The sequence below is a fragment of the Cucurbita pepo genome, chromosome 10 (assembly GCF_057944985.1).
Source record: "Cucurbita pepo subsp. pepo isolate OVF chromosome 10, ASM5794498v1, whole genome shotgun sequence".
Classification (NCBI taxonomy): Eukaryota; Viridiplantae; Streptophyta; class Magnoliopsida; order Cucurbitales; family Cucurbitaceae; genus Cucurbita; species Cucurbita pepo.
The window spans coordinates 9,783,210-9,797,489 of NC_141807.1; the positions used below are offsets into that span (position 1 = coordinate 9,783,210).

At 34.7% G+C, this 14,280-nt stretch overlaps 2 non-coding genes across 2 annotated transcripts; one reads left to right on the forward strand and one right to left on the reverse strand.

Annotated features, from left to right (window-relative positions):
- Nucleotides 1–1,398: 1,398 nt before the first annotated feature.
- TRNAF-GAA (transfer RNA phenylalanine (anticodon GAA)) lies at nucleotides 1,399–1,471 on the forward strand. The gene has a single exon. It is a non-coding gene; the product is annotated as a tRNA-Phe (tRNA).
- Nucleotides 1,472–9,837: 8,366 nt separating this feature from the next.
- TRNAE-UUC (transfer RNA glutamic acid (anticodon UUC)) lies at nucleotides 9,838–9,909 on the reverse strand. The gene has a single exon. It is a non-coding gene; the product is annotated as a tRNA-Glu (tRNA).
- Nucleotides 9,910–14,280: the final 4,371 nt, after the last annotated feature.

Here is a 14,280-nt window from a genome sequence, read left to right on the forward strand (position 1 = left end):
TGCACCAACTGTGGCCCAATAGTTGTCGTTTGCCCCCCTTCTTCCCAAAAGATAACGGATCGAAATCTTCGTCCATAGAGAACCTCGTATGTGGCCATTTGTATGGTGGCTTGGCACGTATTATTATAAGTGAATTTCACAAGGGGTAGGTACTTATCCGAGCTTCCTGCAAAATCCATCACATATACCCTCAACATGTCTTCCAATATTTGCTTGAGCACTTCTGTTTGACCATCTGTTTATGGGTGGAATGTCGTACTATAACTGCGTACCCAATGCCTTAGTTGAATTTTCCAGAAGCGAGATTTAAATCTGGCATCTCGGTCTAATACTATTACCTTTTGTTGAATTTCCAGAAGCGTACCCAATACCTTTACGGATAAATATTCATTTTTAATGTTAGCAAGAGTAGCTCAGTTGGGAGATTGTTAGATTGAAGATTTGAAGGTCACACGTGTTTTATCCACGTTCAACGCACCTAATACAAGTTTATTACCAGGCTATACAATCTAAAAACATAACTTGCTCATTCAATCTAAAATTAGTGATATTTCTTTTTTAAATATAATGAATTAGCGAAAATACCTTTACTTATGAATTTTCATTTTTAATATTAGCACGGATAACTCTGTTGGGAGAGCGTCAGACTGAAGATTTGAAGGTCACGTGTTTGATCTCCACGTTCACCGCACCTAATTCTAGTTGCATAACCCGACTATTCAATCTAAAATTAGTCATTATTCCTTTCTGAAATCTCAATGAATTATCGGAAATACCTAACGTGTTCTAGTTCACCGCACCTTATACAAGTTGGATAACTTGAATATCTTATTAAAAATTAGTGATTATTTCTATTTAAAATATCAATGAATTAGCGAAAATACCTTTACTGATGAATTTTCATTTTTAATGTTAGTGTGAATAGCTCAGTTGAGATAGCGTTAGATTGAAGATCTGAAGGTCTTGTGTTCGATCTATGTTCACCACTCATGGTTCACGGTGCATAATTTGATTATTCAATCTAAAATTAGTAATTATTTCTTTCTAACATTTGAATTAATTAGTGGAAATACCTTTACTTAAAACTTAAAAACTTTCATTTTTAATGTTAGTTCAATCTAAAATTAGTAATTATTTCTTTCTAACATTTGAATTAATTAGTGGAAATACCTTTACTTAAAACTTAAAAACTTTCATTTTTAATGTTAGTGGGGATAGCTCAGTTTGGAGAGCGTCAGATTTAAGATTTGAAGGTCACGTGTTCGATCTCCACGTTCACCGCACCTGTTTCTTTTTGCATAACCGACTATTCAATAAAAAATTAGTCATTATTTCTTTTTAAAATCTCAATGAATCAGCGAAAATACCTTTAATGGTGAATTTTCATTTCCAATGATTGTGGGGATAGCTCAGTTGGGAGAGCGTCAGACTGAAGATCTGAAGGTCACGTGTTCGATCCACGTTCACCGCACTTTGTTCATGTTGCATAATTTGACTATTCTTTCTAAAATTAGTGATTATTTATGTTTAAAATATAATGAATTAGTGGAAATACCTTATGAATTTTCAATTTTAATATTAGCGTGGATAGCTCAAGGAGAGGGTCATATTGAAGATTTAAAGGTAACGTTTGATCCATGTTCACTGCATTAGCAATTATTTCTTTTTAAAATCTCAATCTCAATTAATTAGTAGAAGGAAGATTTAAAGGTAACGTTTGATCCAGGTTCACTACATTAGCGATTATTTCTTTTTAAAATCTCAATCCCAATGAATTAGCAGAAGATCGATTATTTCTTTTTAAAATCTCAATGAATTAGCATAAGATCTGTCACGTTTTTTATCCAACTGGCATAAGTTGACTAAGTTGCATAACTTTACTATTCAATCTAAAACATGTGATTATTTATTTTTTATGTTATCTAGGATGGCTTAGTTGGGAGAGCATCAAATTGAATATTGGAAGGTATTATGTTCAACCTGCATTCATCGCACCTTATAGTTTTATGCATTTTTATTTTTAATGTTAGCGGGGATAGCTCAGTTGGGAGAGTGTCAAACTAAAGATTTGAAGGTCGCATGTTTAATCTCCACGTTCACCGCACCTGTTTCCATTTGCATAAGCTGACTATTCAATAAAAAATAAACTAGTTATTATTTATTTTTAAAATTTCAATGAATAATGAATTAGCAGAAATACCTTTACACATGAATTTTGATTTTTAATGTTAGCGGGGATAGCTTAGTTCGGACTGAATATCTGAAGGTTACATGTTTAATTGTTAAGAATGTGAAATAGAAATAGAATTGGGATCGAAAGTATGATCTGATTCACATTTAGCACGTTTAAATAGGATAAAAACTATTAACTAATACCTAAAAATAGAAAAAGAATATATAACTAACTAAATCTTGTAAATAAATAAAATATACGGTCAATCAAATCTATACTAACAACTCCTAAATATCTCAGATATATTCTAACTAATTATTAAAATATATCTTCAAAATATCCTCTTAATACTCCCCCTCAAGTTGGAGAGTGTATGTCGATCACACCCAACTTGTCCTTCAAAAAGTCAAACTGCTGTATTCCCAAAGCTTTAGTATAAACATCTGCCAATTGCATTTTGGTCAAAACATAACACGGTTTGATGATTCCAGATTGTAACTTTTCTCGAACTATATGACAATCTATTTCAATGTGTTTCGTACGTTCGTGAAAAACTGGATTGGCTGCTATATGTAATGCTGCTTGATTATCACAATATAATAATGCTGGTTCGGACAGTGGAACATTCAAGTCTTGAAGAATGTATCTTAACCAAGTTAACTCTAAACAAGTATTTGCCATAGCTCTATACTCGGCTTCTGCTGATGATCTGGACACATTAGTCTGCTTTTTAGACTTCCAAGAAATAATTGAATTTCCGAGGAAAATGCAGAACCCAGAAATAGACCGTCTGGAAGTTTGACAACCACCCTAGTTAGAATCGCAATATGCTTGTAATCTTAAATTGTTTCCAGATGGCAGTAAGAGTCCTTGACCAGGAGTGCCTTTGATGTACCTTAGAACTCGAAGAGCTGCCTCCCAATGTGGTTTTCTTGGTTCATGCATAAATTGGCTAAGCATACGAACTGAATAAGCTATGTCAGGCCTAGTAACGGTCAAATATATTAATCTGCCAATCAACCGTCTGTATTTACTTGGATCATTCAACTTCTCTCCTTTAGTTAAAGAAAGTTTCAGATTTTGCTCCATAGGAAATTTTACTGGACGTGCTCCTGTAAGACCTGTGTCTTGAAGAATGTCTAGAGCATACTTCCTTTGAGACATAAAAATTCCTTTTCTAGATCGAGAAAATTCAATGCCTAGCAACGAAGTGTAGTAAGTTTCGTTGTAGGGGAAAATGTTTTTGTGTAATCAATACCTTCAACCTGAGTGTATCCCTTTGCTACAAGTCGAGCTTTATAACGTTCAACAGAACCATCAGAGTTGTATTTAATTTTGTACACAAAACGACAACCAATAGCTATATGACCAGGTGGTAGAGGAACGAGAGACCATGTATGATTACGTTCCAAAGCTGCAATTTCATCATTCATAGCCTGCTGCCATAACGGGTCGCCAACTGCCTCGTCATAGATTTTAGGTTTTGTCTGGGATGTAATAAGAGCTAGAAAAGCACGTTGAGTAGAGAAAAATGAGAGAATGAAAGGTAATGATGAAGGGGATACCTGGTGCCAGTGCCGAGACTTGAGCTAGAGGTTAAATGATTGGCTCCAGAAGACATCTCATAATCCTTACGCCAAGCTGGAGGTTGTTTAGTACGAGTAGAACGTCGGAGTGGAGCTGATATATCAGGTGGGATAGGATTGGAATTAGTGGGCGAATCTGAAGATGGTGGAGGAGACGACGAAGTAGTAGGTGAAGGGATAGGAGGTGAAGGAGGAATAGGAGGTGAAGAAATAGAAGGTGGAGGATGGATGTTTGAGTAGGATGGATCATGAAGTGGTACAACAGGAGTCGAAGGAGCTAATGTCGAAGTTTGTGAAGCTGATGAAAAAGGAAAATCATCTTCACAAAATTTAACATCACGGCTGATAAAGAATTTGTGAGATTGCATGTCATACAACTTGTAACCTTTATGACCACAAGGATATCCTACGAAAACACAAGGAATTGCCCGAGGTTCAAATTTTTGCTTAAGATGTACTCTAGTTGCATAACATTTACAACCAAAAACTTTAAGATGATGAAAGGTAGGTGGTCATTTGTAGAGTGTTTCAAAGGGTGTCTTGTTAGATAACAATGGTGATGGCGTTCTATTTATAAGATAAACAGCCGTTAAAATGCACTCTCCCAAAAAATTAAGTGGAACCTGTGACTGAAAAAGAAGAGACCCAGCTACATTTAGGATATGGCGATGCTTACGTTCTACGACTCCATTTTGTTGTAGAGTATAGACACAAGTGCGCTGAAATTCAATACCACAAGAAGTAAAGAATGGTTGCAAAGATAGGAACTCAGTCCCATTGTCTGATCGAACTATCTTGATAGTAGTATGAAATTGAGTTTGAACGAATTTAACAAAATTCATTAACAAATGATGTACTTCTGACTTATGTTGCATTAGAAAAACCCAAGTACATCGAGTAAAATCATCAACAATAGTGAGAAAAAAATGCAAACCAGAATGGGTAGTAAATTTTATGTGGTCCCCAAACATCACAATGTATCAGATCAAAGGCAGAATGGGTTGTTATTGAACTTCTTGGGAAAGACAACCTAGTTTGTTTTGCTAACGGGCAGATACTACAATTATGAGAATAACTCGCATTATTAAGATGCAATTGATCAGCTAGAAATTTAAAACGAGAAAAAGAAGGATGACCTAGGCGTAAATGCCACAAATCAGATGACTGAGATACTTGATGAGCTGAAGATTTGATTGGAGATGAAGAAATATGATAGAGACCTCCAAATTGTTTACTCGAGCCAATCATCTTCCCCGTAGCCAAGTCCTGCATAACACAAGAATCAGGATAGAAGGTGACATAACAATTCAAGTTATTGGTAAGTTTGCTGATCGACATTAGGTTTAAATTGAATGAAGGCACACATAAAACGTTGTTTAATTTAAGGTTAGGGCTAAGGGAAATATTGCCCGTATGTGACACACGTGCTGTCTCTCCATTAGGCAAATTTATTGTAGACATGATGGCAGCCTTTGGTTCAGTCATAACAGAAGATTTTGATACTATATGATCCGTAGCTCCACTATCGAGAATCCATGAATTAGAACTCGCAGAGTTAATAGATAATGTAGATATGGGAAACAAACCTGCAACATTGATGTGATTGTCAGAATTACCAAAAGGGTGATGATTGATTGCAGATAAGGCTTGTGCTATCTGTCGTAATTGCTCAGAAGAAAAATTTGGAATGGAATTAGGTGACTGTTCTTCTGTATTCAACTGTGAAACATCGGCCATATTTGCAGATGATCGATATCCACGATTATTGTGTTGATTGACTTGTCTTGTCCTTCCAGAATTATTTTTCTGTCGACACCGATCTTCTGTATGGCCCCTTCTATCATAAAACTTACAGTGAAACTTAAGAATTTGACACTCATTGATTGTATGACCACTTTTATTACAGTGTTCACACGATTTGTCCTTGGCGAATTTTGAATATATTGTTTTCTTCTGCACTGCTGATGCAATCGAGAAATTCTCAGTAGGTTCAGAAGTTACCTGACGCTGCATCTCTTCTTGTACAAGTAATGAATAGGCTTGCCTCACATTAGGTAATGGAGACATCATCAATATGTTAGATCTCACCGTTTTATAAGACTCAATGAGCCCCATGAGCAATTGCATCAACTTGTCTTCTTCGCGTTGATCAATATATATTTGACGTTGATTACAGGTAAATGGTGTGCGGTACGCTTCCAGCTCATCCCAGAGTGCTTTGAGATTGGTGAAATATGTTGACAGTGCCATGGTTCCTTGTGACATCGTTGCTATCGAGTTTTGTATTTGAAAAATTGTTGGAGCATTCTTTTGTGAGATTTGATCGTGAAGATCAACCCACACTTGATGAGCTGTCTTGGCATGAATAATGCCTTTAGCAATATCTGCTTCAACGGAATGAGTTAACCAAGATATTATCATACTGTTGCACTAATTCCATAGTTCGAATTCGGTTGAATTTGCATCTTGGGACGGTTCCTCAATTGTGCCATCAATGAAGCCAATTTTCTTCTTGCCAATAAGAGCATGCATAACTGATTTACTCCAGGATTGGTAATTTGCTCCATTTAATTTGATTGGAACAAGTGAATATCCTGGCTGATCAGAGTGATGAATATAGTAAGGATGTGTTAAATCAACATCCAAAAATTTGAGCTGGATTTGGCTGATTCCGCCATGAAGGAAATTTTGATATTTAAGAACACCAAGATCGGTGCTCTGATACCATGTTAAGAATGAGAAATAGAAATAGAATTGGGATCGAAAGTATGATCTTCATTCAGGTTTACCACGTTTAAATAGGATACAAACTATCAACTAATACCTAAAAATAGAAAAAGAATATATAACTAACTAAATCTTGTAAATAAATAAAATATACGGTCAATCAAATCTATACTAACAACTTCCTAAATATATGAGATATATTCTAACTTATTATTAAAATATATCTCCAAAATATCCTCTTAATGTTAATCCACGTTCACCGCACTTGGTTTACGTTGCATAAAAAATAAACTAGTTATTATTTATTTTTAAAATTTCAACGAATAATGAATTAGCGGAAATACCTTTACACATAAATTTTGATTTTTAATGTTAGTGGGGATAGCTTAGTTCGGACTGAATATTTGAAGGTTACATGTTTAATCCACGTTCACCGCACTTGGTTTACGTTGAATAAGTTCATTAAGTTGCATAACTTTATTCAATCTAAAATTAGTGATTATTTCTTTTTAAAATATAATGAATTAGCGGAAATACCTTTACTTATGATTTTTTTTTTCAAATATTAGCGAAGATAACTTAGTTTTAAGAGCGTCAGACTGGAAATGTGAAGGTCACGTGTTCGATCCACCTTCACCGCACCTGATTCAAGTCACATAACTTCACTCGTGACTATTCAATTTAAAATTAGTGATTATTTCCTTTTAAAATATCAATGAATTAGCTAAATACTTTACTAATGAGTTTTCATTTTTAATGTTAGCCGGGATAGCTTAGTTGGGAGAGCGTCACTGAAGATCTCAAGGTCACGTGTTTGATCCACGTTCCCTTCACCTGATTCAAGTTGACTTAAGTTGCATAACCTGGCTATTCAATCTAAAATTAGTGATTATTTCTTTTTAAAATCTCAATGAAGTAGTGAAAATATCTTAACCGATGAATTTTTATTTTTAATGTTAGCGGGGATAGCTCAGTTTGGAGAGCGTCACTGAAGATCTGAAAGTCACGTGAGAGCATCACTGAAGATCTGAAAGTCACGTGAGAGCAACACTGAAGATCTGAAAGTCACATGTTTGATCCACGTTCACCGCACCTAATTCAAGTTGACTAACTTGCATAACCTAAATATTCAATCTAAAATTAGTGATTAGGTCATGTGTTTGATCCACGTTCACTGCACCTAATTCAAGTTGACTAAGTTGCATAACCTCGCTATTCAATCTAAAATTAGTGATTATTTCTTTTTAAAATCTCAATGAAGTAGTGAAAATATCTTATTAATCGATGAATTTTTATTTTTAATGTTAGCGGAGATAGCTCAGTTTGGAGAGCGTCACTAAAGATCTGAAAGTCACGTGAGAGCATCACTGAAGATCTGAAAGTCATGTGTTTGATCCACGCTCACCGCACCTAATTCAAGTTGACTAACTTGCATAACCTAAATATTCAATCTAAAATTAGTGATTATTTCTTTTTAAAACTACTTGACTATTTAATCTAAATTTAGTGATTATTTCTTTTTAAAATTTCAGAATTTTCATTTTCAATGTTAACGGGGATAGCTTGGTTGGGAGAACTTAATATTGAAGATTTGAAGGTCAGGTGTTATTCGACCTTCACCACACCTGATTCAAGTAATATAACTTACTATCTTAGAGATGATTTCTTTTTAAAATTTCAATGAGTTAGTGTAAATAATTTTAATGATGAATTTTAATTTTAATGTTAGCGTGGATAGCTCAATTGAGAGTGCGTTTGTAGATAGCGTGGATTCCTAATTCTTTATTTGACTATAAATGCTCTATAAGACATTTAGTAAAATGACTCATTTTATTGCATGGAACAATAAAATTGATCTTCCCTTAGAATTTTCAATACATTCTACTTTCAATGTTGCTAAGTTGAGTTCTTATGATGTAGGTGATGATTTTTCTTATTCGAGGACGAATCCTAAAGAGGGGGATGATGATAAGAATCACAGTGTACATTCTACTTTCAATGTTGCTGAGTTAAGTCCTTTTGATGTAGGTGATGATTTTTCTGATTCGAGGACGAATCCTTTTGAAGAGGGGGATGATGATAAGAATCACGGTGTTCCAACTGGACCTATTACACAACCCAAGGCCAAGAAGATTCAACAAGCATTCATACTTCATCTACAAAATTGGATAGGCTAGGTTCAATCATCATTTCATGTGTGACAAGCTGATTCGTTTGAGTCAAGACCATTTGGAGATTCAAAAGTAAATATTTGCATGGTTGAAGTAGCGGATGAAGTTGCAAGCATCATTTCATGAGTGGTTAGAAAACTTTATTTCTTATTTTAATTTCATAAAGTTTGTAATGCTCAAATTGACTTCGTCTTCTGTGGAGATCTAAAGGGATCGAGATTAAATCACGGCCACTAACTTCTTTTGTGGGGAGACTATAAATACCCACACATTATTATGTAAAAGCATATTTGTGATCAATGAAATTGATCTCTCAAGTTGAGATGATCCCCTGTGTAGAAATTTGAGCATATCTTTGTCATTTCTAAGTTTTATGCAATTCTTGTGGTAGATTGCATCTTAGTCATTCAATCAAGCCTTGATCAAGTTTGATTGTGGAGTGACTCAATTTAGAAAAAGGTTCCATAATCTAATTCTAGTTTTATCTCTTGGTTGATCCAAATTTTGTATAAGAAGGAGCGTCGATTGCATTGATTCCATCAACAGTCTTCCCATGAGTTTATGGTGCATGACCCATTTTTTATACCATTCACCTTCGAGCGCCACCATAGTTTTGCATCGTCCATGAGATGCATTGCGACCAACGTAACTCTTAGGTCCTATGAGCAAGTTCAAGTAACATTCAAGTATTGTTCTACGTCAAAAATAAAGCTTTTTAATTCCTTAGCATCCCGGTTTTCATTTAAGGGGTTGTGTTCTTGGATTTTAAGTTTGTTAAGCCCACATGAACTTGGCTTGAGGTGTGGTTCTTTACAGCCCAACTTGTCAAACTCACTCGGGTGCTCATCAACCATGATGTCGTTCAACAAGAGAGACCTCGAAAACGACTGGATTATCGCATTAACCATTTGAATCACCTGCTCATCTCAACCATGACTTCGTTCAACAAGAGAGACCTCGAAAATGACTGGATTATCGCATTAACCATTTGAATTACCTGCTCATCTCAACCATGATGTCGTTCAACAAGAGAGACCTCGAAAACGACTGGATTATCGCATTAACCATTTGAAATTGAACAAAATATCTATAACATAACTCTAACAAAGGTACGAAGTTCATAAAAGTCTTTTTAATCTAAGATAGAAACTGTAAAATAAAATGATATAAGAAAATAATATTCCATTGCCGGGAATTGAACCCGGGTCTCCTGGGTGAAAGCCAGATATCCTTACCGCTGGACGACAATGAATTTTTAGTGTAGATGTCCTGAAGTCTTTTGTCAGATCGCTGAAGAGTTTTAGCATGATCTTTTGCTCAATGGCTAACTCTTCGACACGTCCTTCCCTGTGTGTGTTAGAGTTCTCAAGGCTACCGTGACGTTTCCAGTTTTTCGATTATGTGGCTCTTTCTTCAAAAGAGTCAATATAAAATGTTAGGTCTTTGATTGGCAACCCATCCAGGGGAGTGTCGATTGCATCGATTCCATCAACGATCTTCCCATGAGTTTATGGTTCATGACCCATTTTTTATACCATTCACCTTCGAGAACTACCATAGTTTTGCATTGTCCATGAGATGCATTGCGGCTAACGTAACTCTCAGGTCGTATGAGAAAGTTTCTGTAGCCCTCAACTCTCAGGTCGTATGATAGAGTTCTTAGGGCTACCGCGACATTTCGAGGTATTCGATCGTGTGGCTTTTTCTTCAAAAGAGTCAACATCAAACGTCAGGTCTTCAATTGGCAACCCATCAAGGGGAGCGTCGATTTTCCATCAACGGTCTTCCCATGAGTTTATGGTGCATGACCCATTTTTTATATCATCCACCTTCGAGCGCCACCGTCCATGAGATGCATTGTGGCCAACGTAACTCTTAGGTTCTATGAGCAAGTTCCTGTAACCTTCAAGTATTGTTCTACGTCAAAAATAAAGCTTTTTAATTCCTTAGCATCCTGGTTCCCATTTAAGGGTTTGTGTTTTTGGATTTTCAGTTTGTTAATCCCAACATGAGCTTGGCTTGGGTGTGGTTCTCTACGACCCTCCTTGTCAAACTCACTCTGGTGCTCATCTCAGTCATCTCAGCCATGATGGCGTTCAACTAAAGAGACCTTGAAAATGACCGGATTATCACATTAACCATTTGAATGACCTCAACCTCACTTGTTGAAATTGAACCAAATATCTATGACATAACACTATTAAAGGTTCAAAGTCCATAAAAGTCCTTTTAATCTAAGATACTATTGAACTTGACCATTATAGTGCCTCTCAAACCAAGTTCATAAAAGTCTTTTGAATTTAAGATACTATTGAACTCATCCATTATAGTGTTTCTCAAACCTAGGTAAAGTTTAAATATAATTGGTGACAAAAGATGAACTATAAAATAAACGAAATAAGAAAATAAAATTTCATTTTCGAGAATCGAACTCAGGTCTCCTTGATGAAAGCTAGATCTTCTGTGTAATGTCTAACTCTTCGACACGTTTTTTTTATGTGTGTGATAGAGTTCTCAGAGATACCACCACGTTTTTTGTTGTTTGATCATGTGGCTCTTTCTTCAAAAGAGTCAACATCAAACATTAGGTCTTTGATTGGAAACCCATACAGGGAGCGTCGATTGCTTCAATTCCATCAATGGTCTTCCCATGATTTTTTGGTGCATGACCAGTTTTTTATACAATTCACCTTCAAGCGCCACCATAGTTTTGCATCGTCCATGAGATGCATTGTAGGCCAATGTAACTCTCAGGTCCTCTGAGCAAGTTCCTATAGTCTTGAAGTATAATATCAAAACATATTAACGTATTTGATATGTTAAATATTAAAATAATTGATGTGTATTATAAACATTAAATAAAAATATATATTTGAAATTTGAATGAGATTCATATTAATTAAACATATATTATGATATTCTACGACATTTTAATATTATTGAAATAAGATATTATATCTTAATGTATTAGGTATTCAAATATATAATTTGACAAAAATTATCACAAGTTCACTTTAAATAGAACCCTAGGGTTAAGTCAAAAAGCATCGAACACTAAATACTGTGACATTTTAGATGATATTTTGCCGAGGAAGCTGATAAGGTCTTCAAAGAGCATGTGGTCATGTCTGGCATTTTAGGTTAGCAACATTGTGAAAAGAAACCAGAAATTCTGATACTGGTAATTAACTACAAACCTTTGAATAAGGTTTTAGAATAAATAAGATATCCAATCAACAACAAAAATGATTTGATAAAAAGAATTTAGAGTCAAATGTTTTTATAAAATTCGACATGAAATTGGGATTTCGGAAAATTTTAATTTCCTAAAAGGACAAATATAAAATAGCATTTAATGTCCAATTTAGAAAATATGAGAGGTACGTCATGCCACTTAGGCTAAATAACGCTCAATCCGAATTTCAGAAGATTATGAATGATATTTTAAATCCTTTAAAAAAATCGATAGTTTATTTCGATGATGTGTTGATATTTTCTAAAACCATTAAGATCAACACTTTAAACATCTACATACATTCATTAATGTAATCAAAAGAAATCAGCTAGTTGTGTCCATACCTAAAATCAAATAATATCAAACTCATATACGTTTTCTTGGATTTTAAATTTATTTGAGCCTTATTTAAACCCATCCAATGGTCTTTGTCTCAAACTTTGGTGATGACGTATCCTAGAAAAGCAAACTTCAAAAAAAATTTAGGTTCTCTCAATTACGTGTCTTATATCCTTCAAGATATCTGGCACATTTACAAATGTCTTGATGAGTGTCTTCAAAATAATACAAAGTCTTGATTTGTAAGGGATATCTCTACAACCCAAAAAAATCAATTCATTAGTCAAATAAACTCTCTGCTTAAGTCTTATTGACCCAAGGGCAGATCTCATAATGAAACGTGACGCATCAAATATCAGATATGGAGGTATCTAAAATTGTCAAAGAGGACATAGAATCAATTATCATATTTCATTCAAAAGCCTCCAATAATACCATACATCTCTTCTTGACTCTCTGCATAGTTTGTCTCCTTCTCCTTGCTTTGACATTCCCATTGAAAATGTCCTAGCTTGTGACAGCTATAGTACTCCACTGTGGCTTTGTTGAAGGTTTGTCTGCCTCGTCTGGTATTGCTTTGACATTTCCATTGAAAATGTCCTAGCTTGTGATAGTTATACCACTCCACTATGGCCTTGTGAAGGTTTGTCTGCCTCGTCTGGTATTGCTTTGACATTCCTATTGAAAATGTCCTAGCTTGTGATAGTTATAGCACTCCACTATGGCCTGTTGAAGGTTTGTCTGCCTCGTCCCCTTCCTCTGCCTCTAAAGCTTCCACGACCTTGACTTCTTCCTCCAGCAGACTGCACAAGTGGACTCTCCATCGACATACTTTTATTATGACACACGTAGAAGACTGCTGCTTCTAGTTTTAACTAGCTTAGGGCATGACTCTGATACCAAAATGTTAGGACAGAAAAAGAAAACTGGAAAGATAACAAGAATCGAGAGAGATCTCTCATCCAATTGAAGAATGACTAAATCAAATCTAATTCAAATAACTAGATAAAATCTAATCCAAATAACTCGATCAAATCGAATTCAAATAACTAGATAAAATCTAATCCAAATAACTCGATCAAATCTAATCCTTACATTTATCATATCTATTTGGTATCATATTTATGTCTCGTATCTCTATCTCATTTTTATTTTTGTGACTCTGAGATATTTTGCTTTTATAAATAGATATTTTCACGAAAATAAGTTTAATTTATGTTGAGATGGAGAATAAAAATTGACACTTAAGAACGTTGATACTTGGGACTTTGATTCCTCTTGGTGTGAAGCTTGCATCTTGCAATTACTTGGGTAGAGAATGTGTTTCACTTAAAATTCACTCAAGAGAAAATAATCAAATAACGAACCATATTTGAGAGAGGATAACTTTTTTTTTTTTTTTAATCTTCGAGAAATAAGAAAGAATAAAACTTAAAACATGGCAGGAATGACATCTTCTTGAATCTTTGTTTTGTTCTCCTAAATGTATATAAAAAAAATAAAAAATAAAAATCTTATATATTTTTAGATATAATTTAAGTACCTATTTAATAAAACTTCATCCAAACTTCTACTCATAAATTTAATTATTATTTGTATACAATTGTTAATATGTAAGAAAATACACGTACAAAATGTTTATACTATTGGTAATACACTAGTCTTGGTTGTTTGACTAAAACAATGCAACCATTGTCCAAACTAAAGAATTTGATTTGAGGCTATCTCCTAATAAAGTGAGGCTCAATTAGACCTTGTTGTAAGATTCGACCATATCAATTTGAATAGCGTTCTCCAACTATAAATATTGAACTCTAAAGTATTCACGAGCAAAGTAAGTTTGTTGAATCTATCTATAAAAGTGTTACAAAGTGAGTCGTGGAGAAGATTTGCCTTAAAATCTAGTTCCAATTAAGGATGTCAATGATGAAGAAGTGCAAGCTGTTGGAAGGTTTGCCATGGAAAATTTCAGAGGTGGTAGATATAATTTAATTAACAAGCGTGTGGTGAATGGTCTTTTCAGTCCCATATAGGCTTTGACCCCAAATT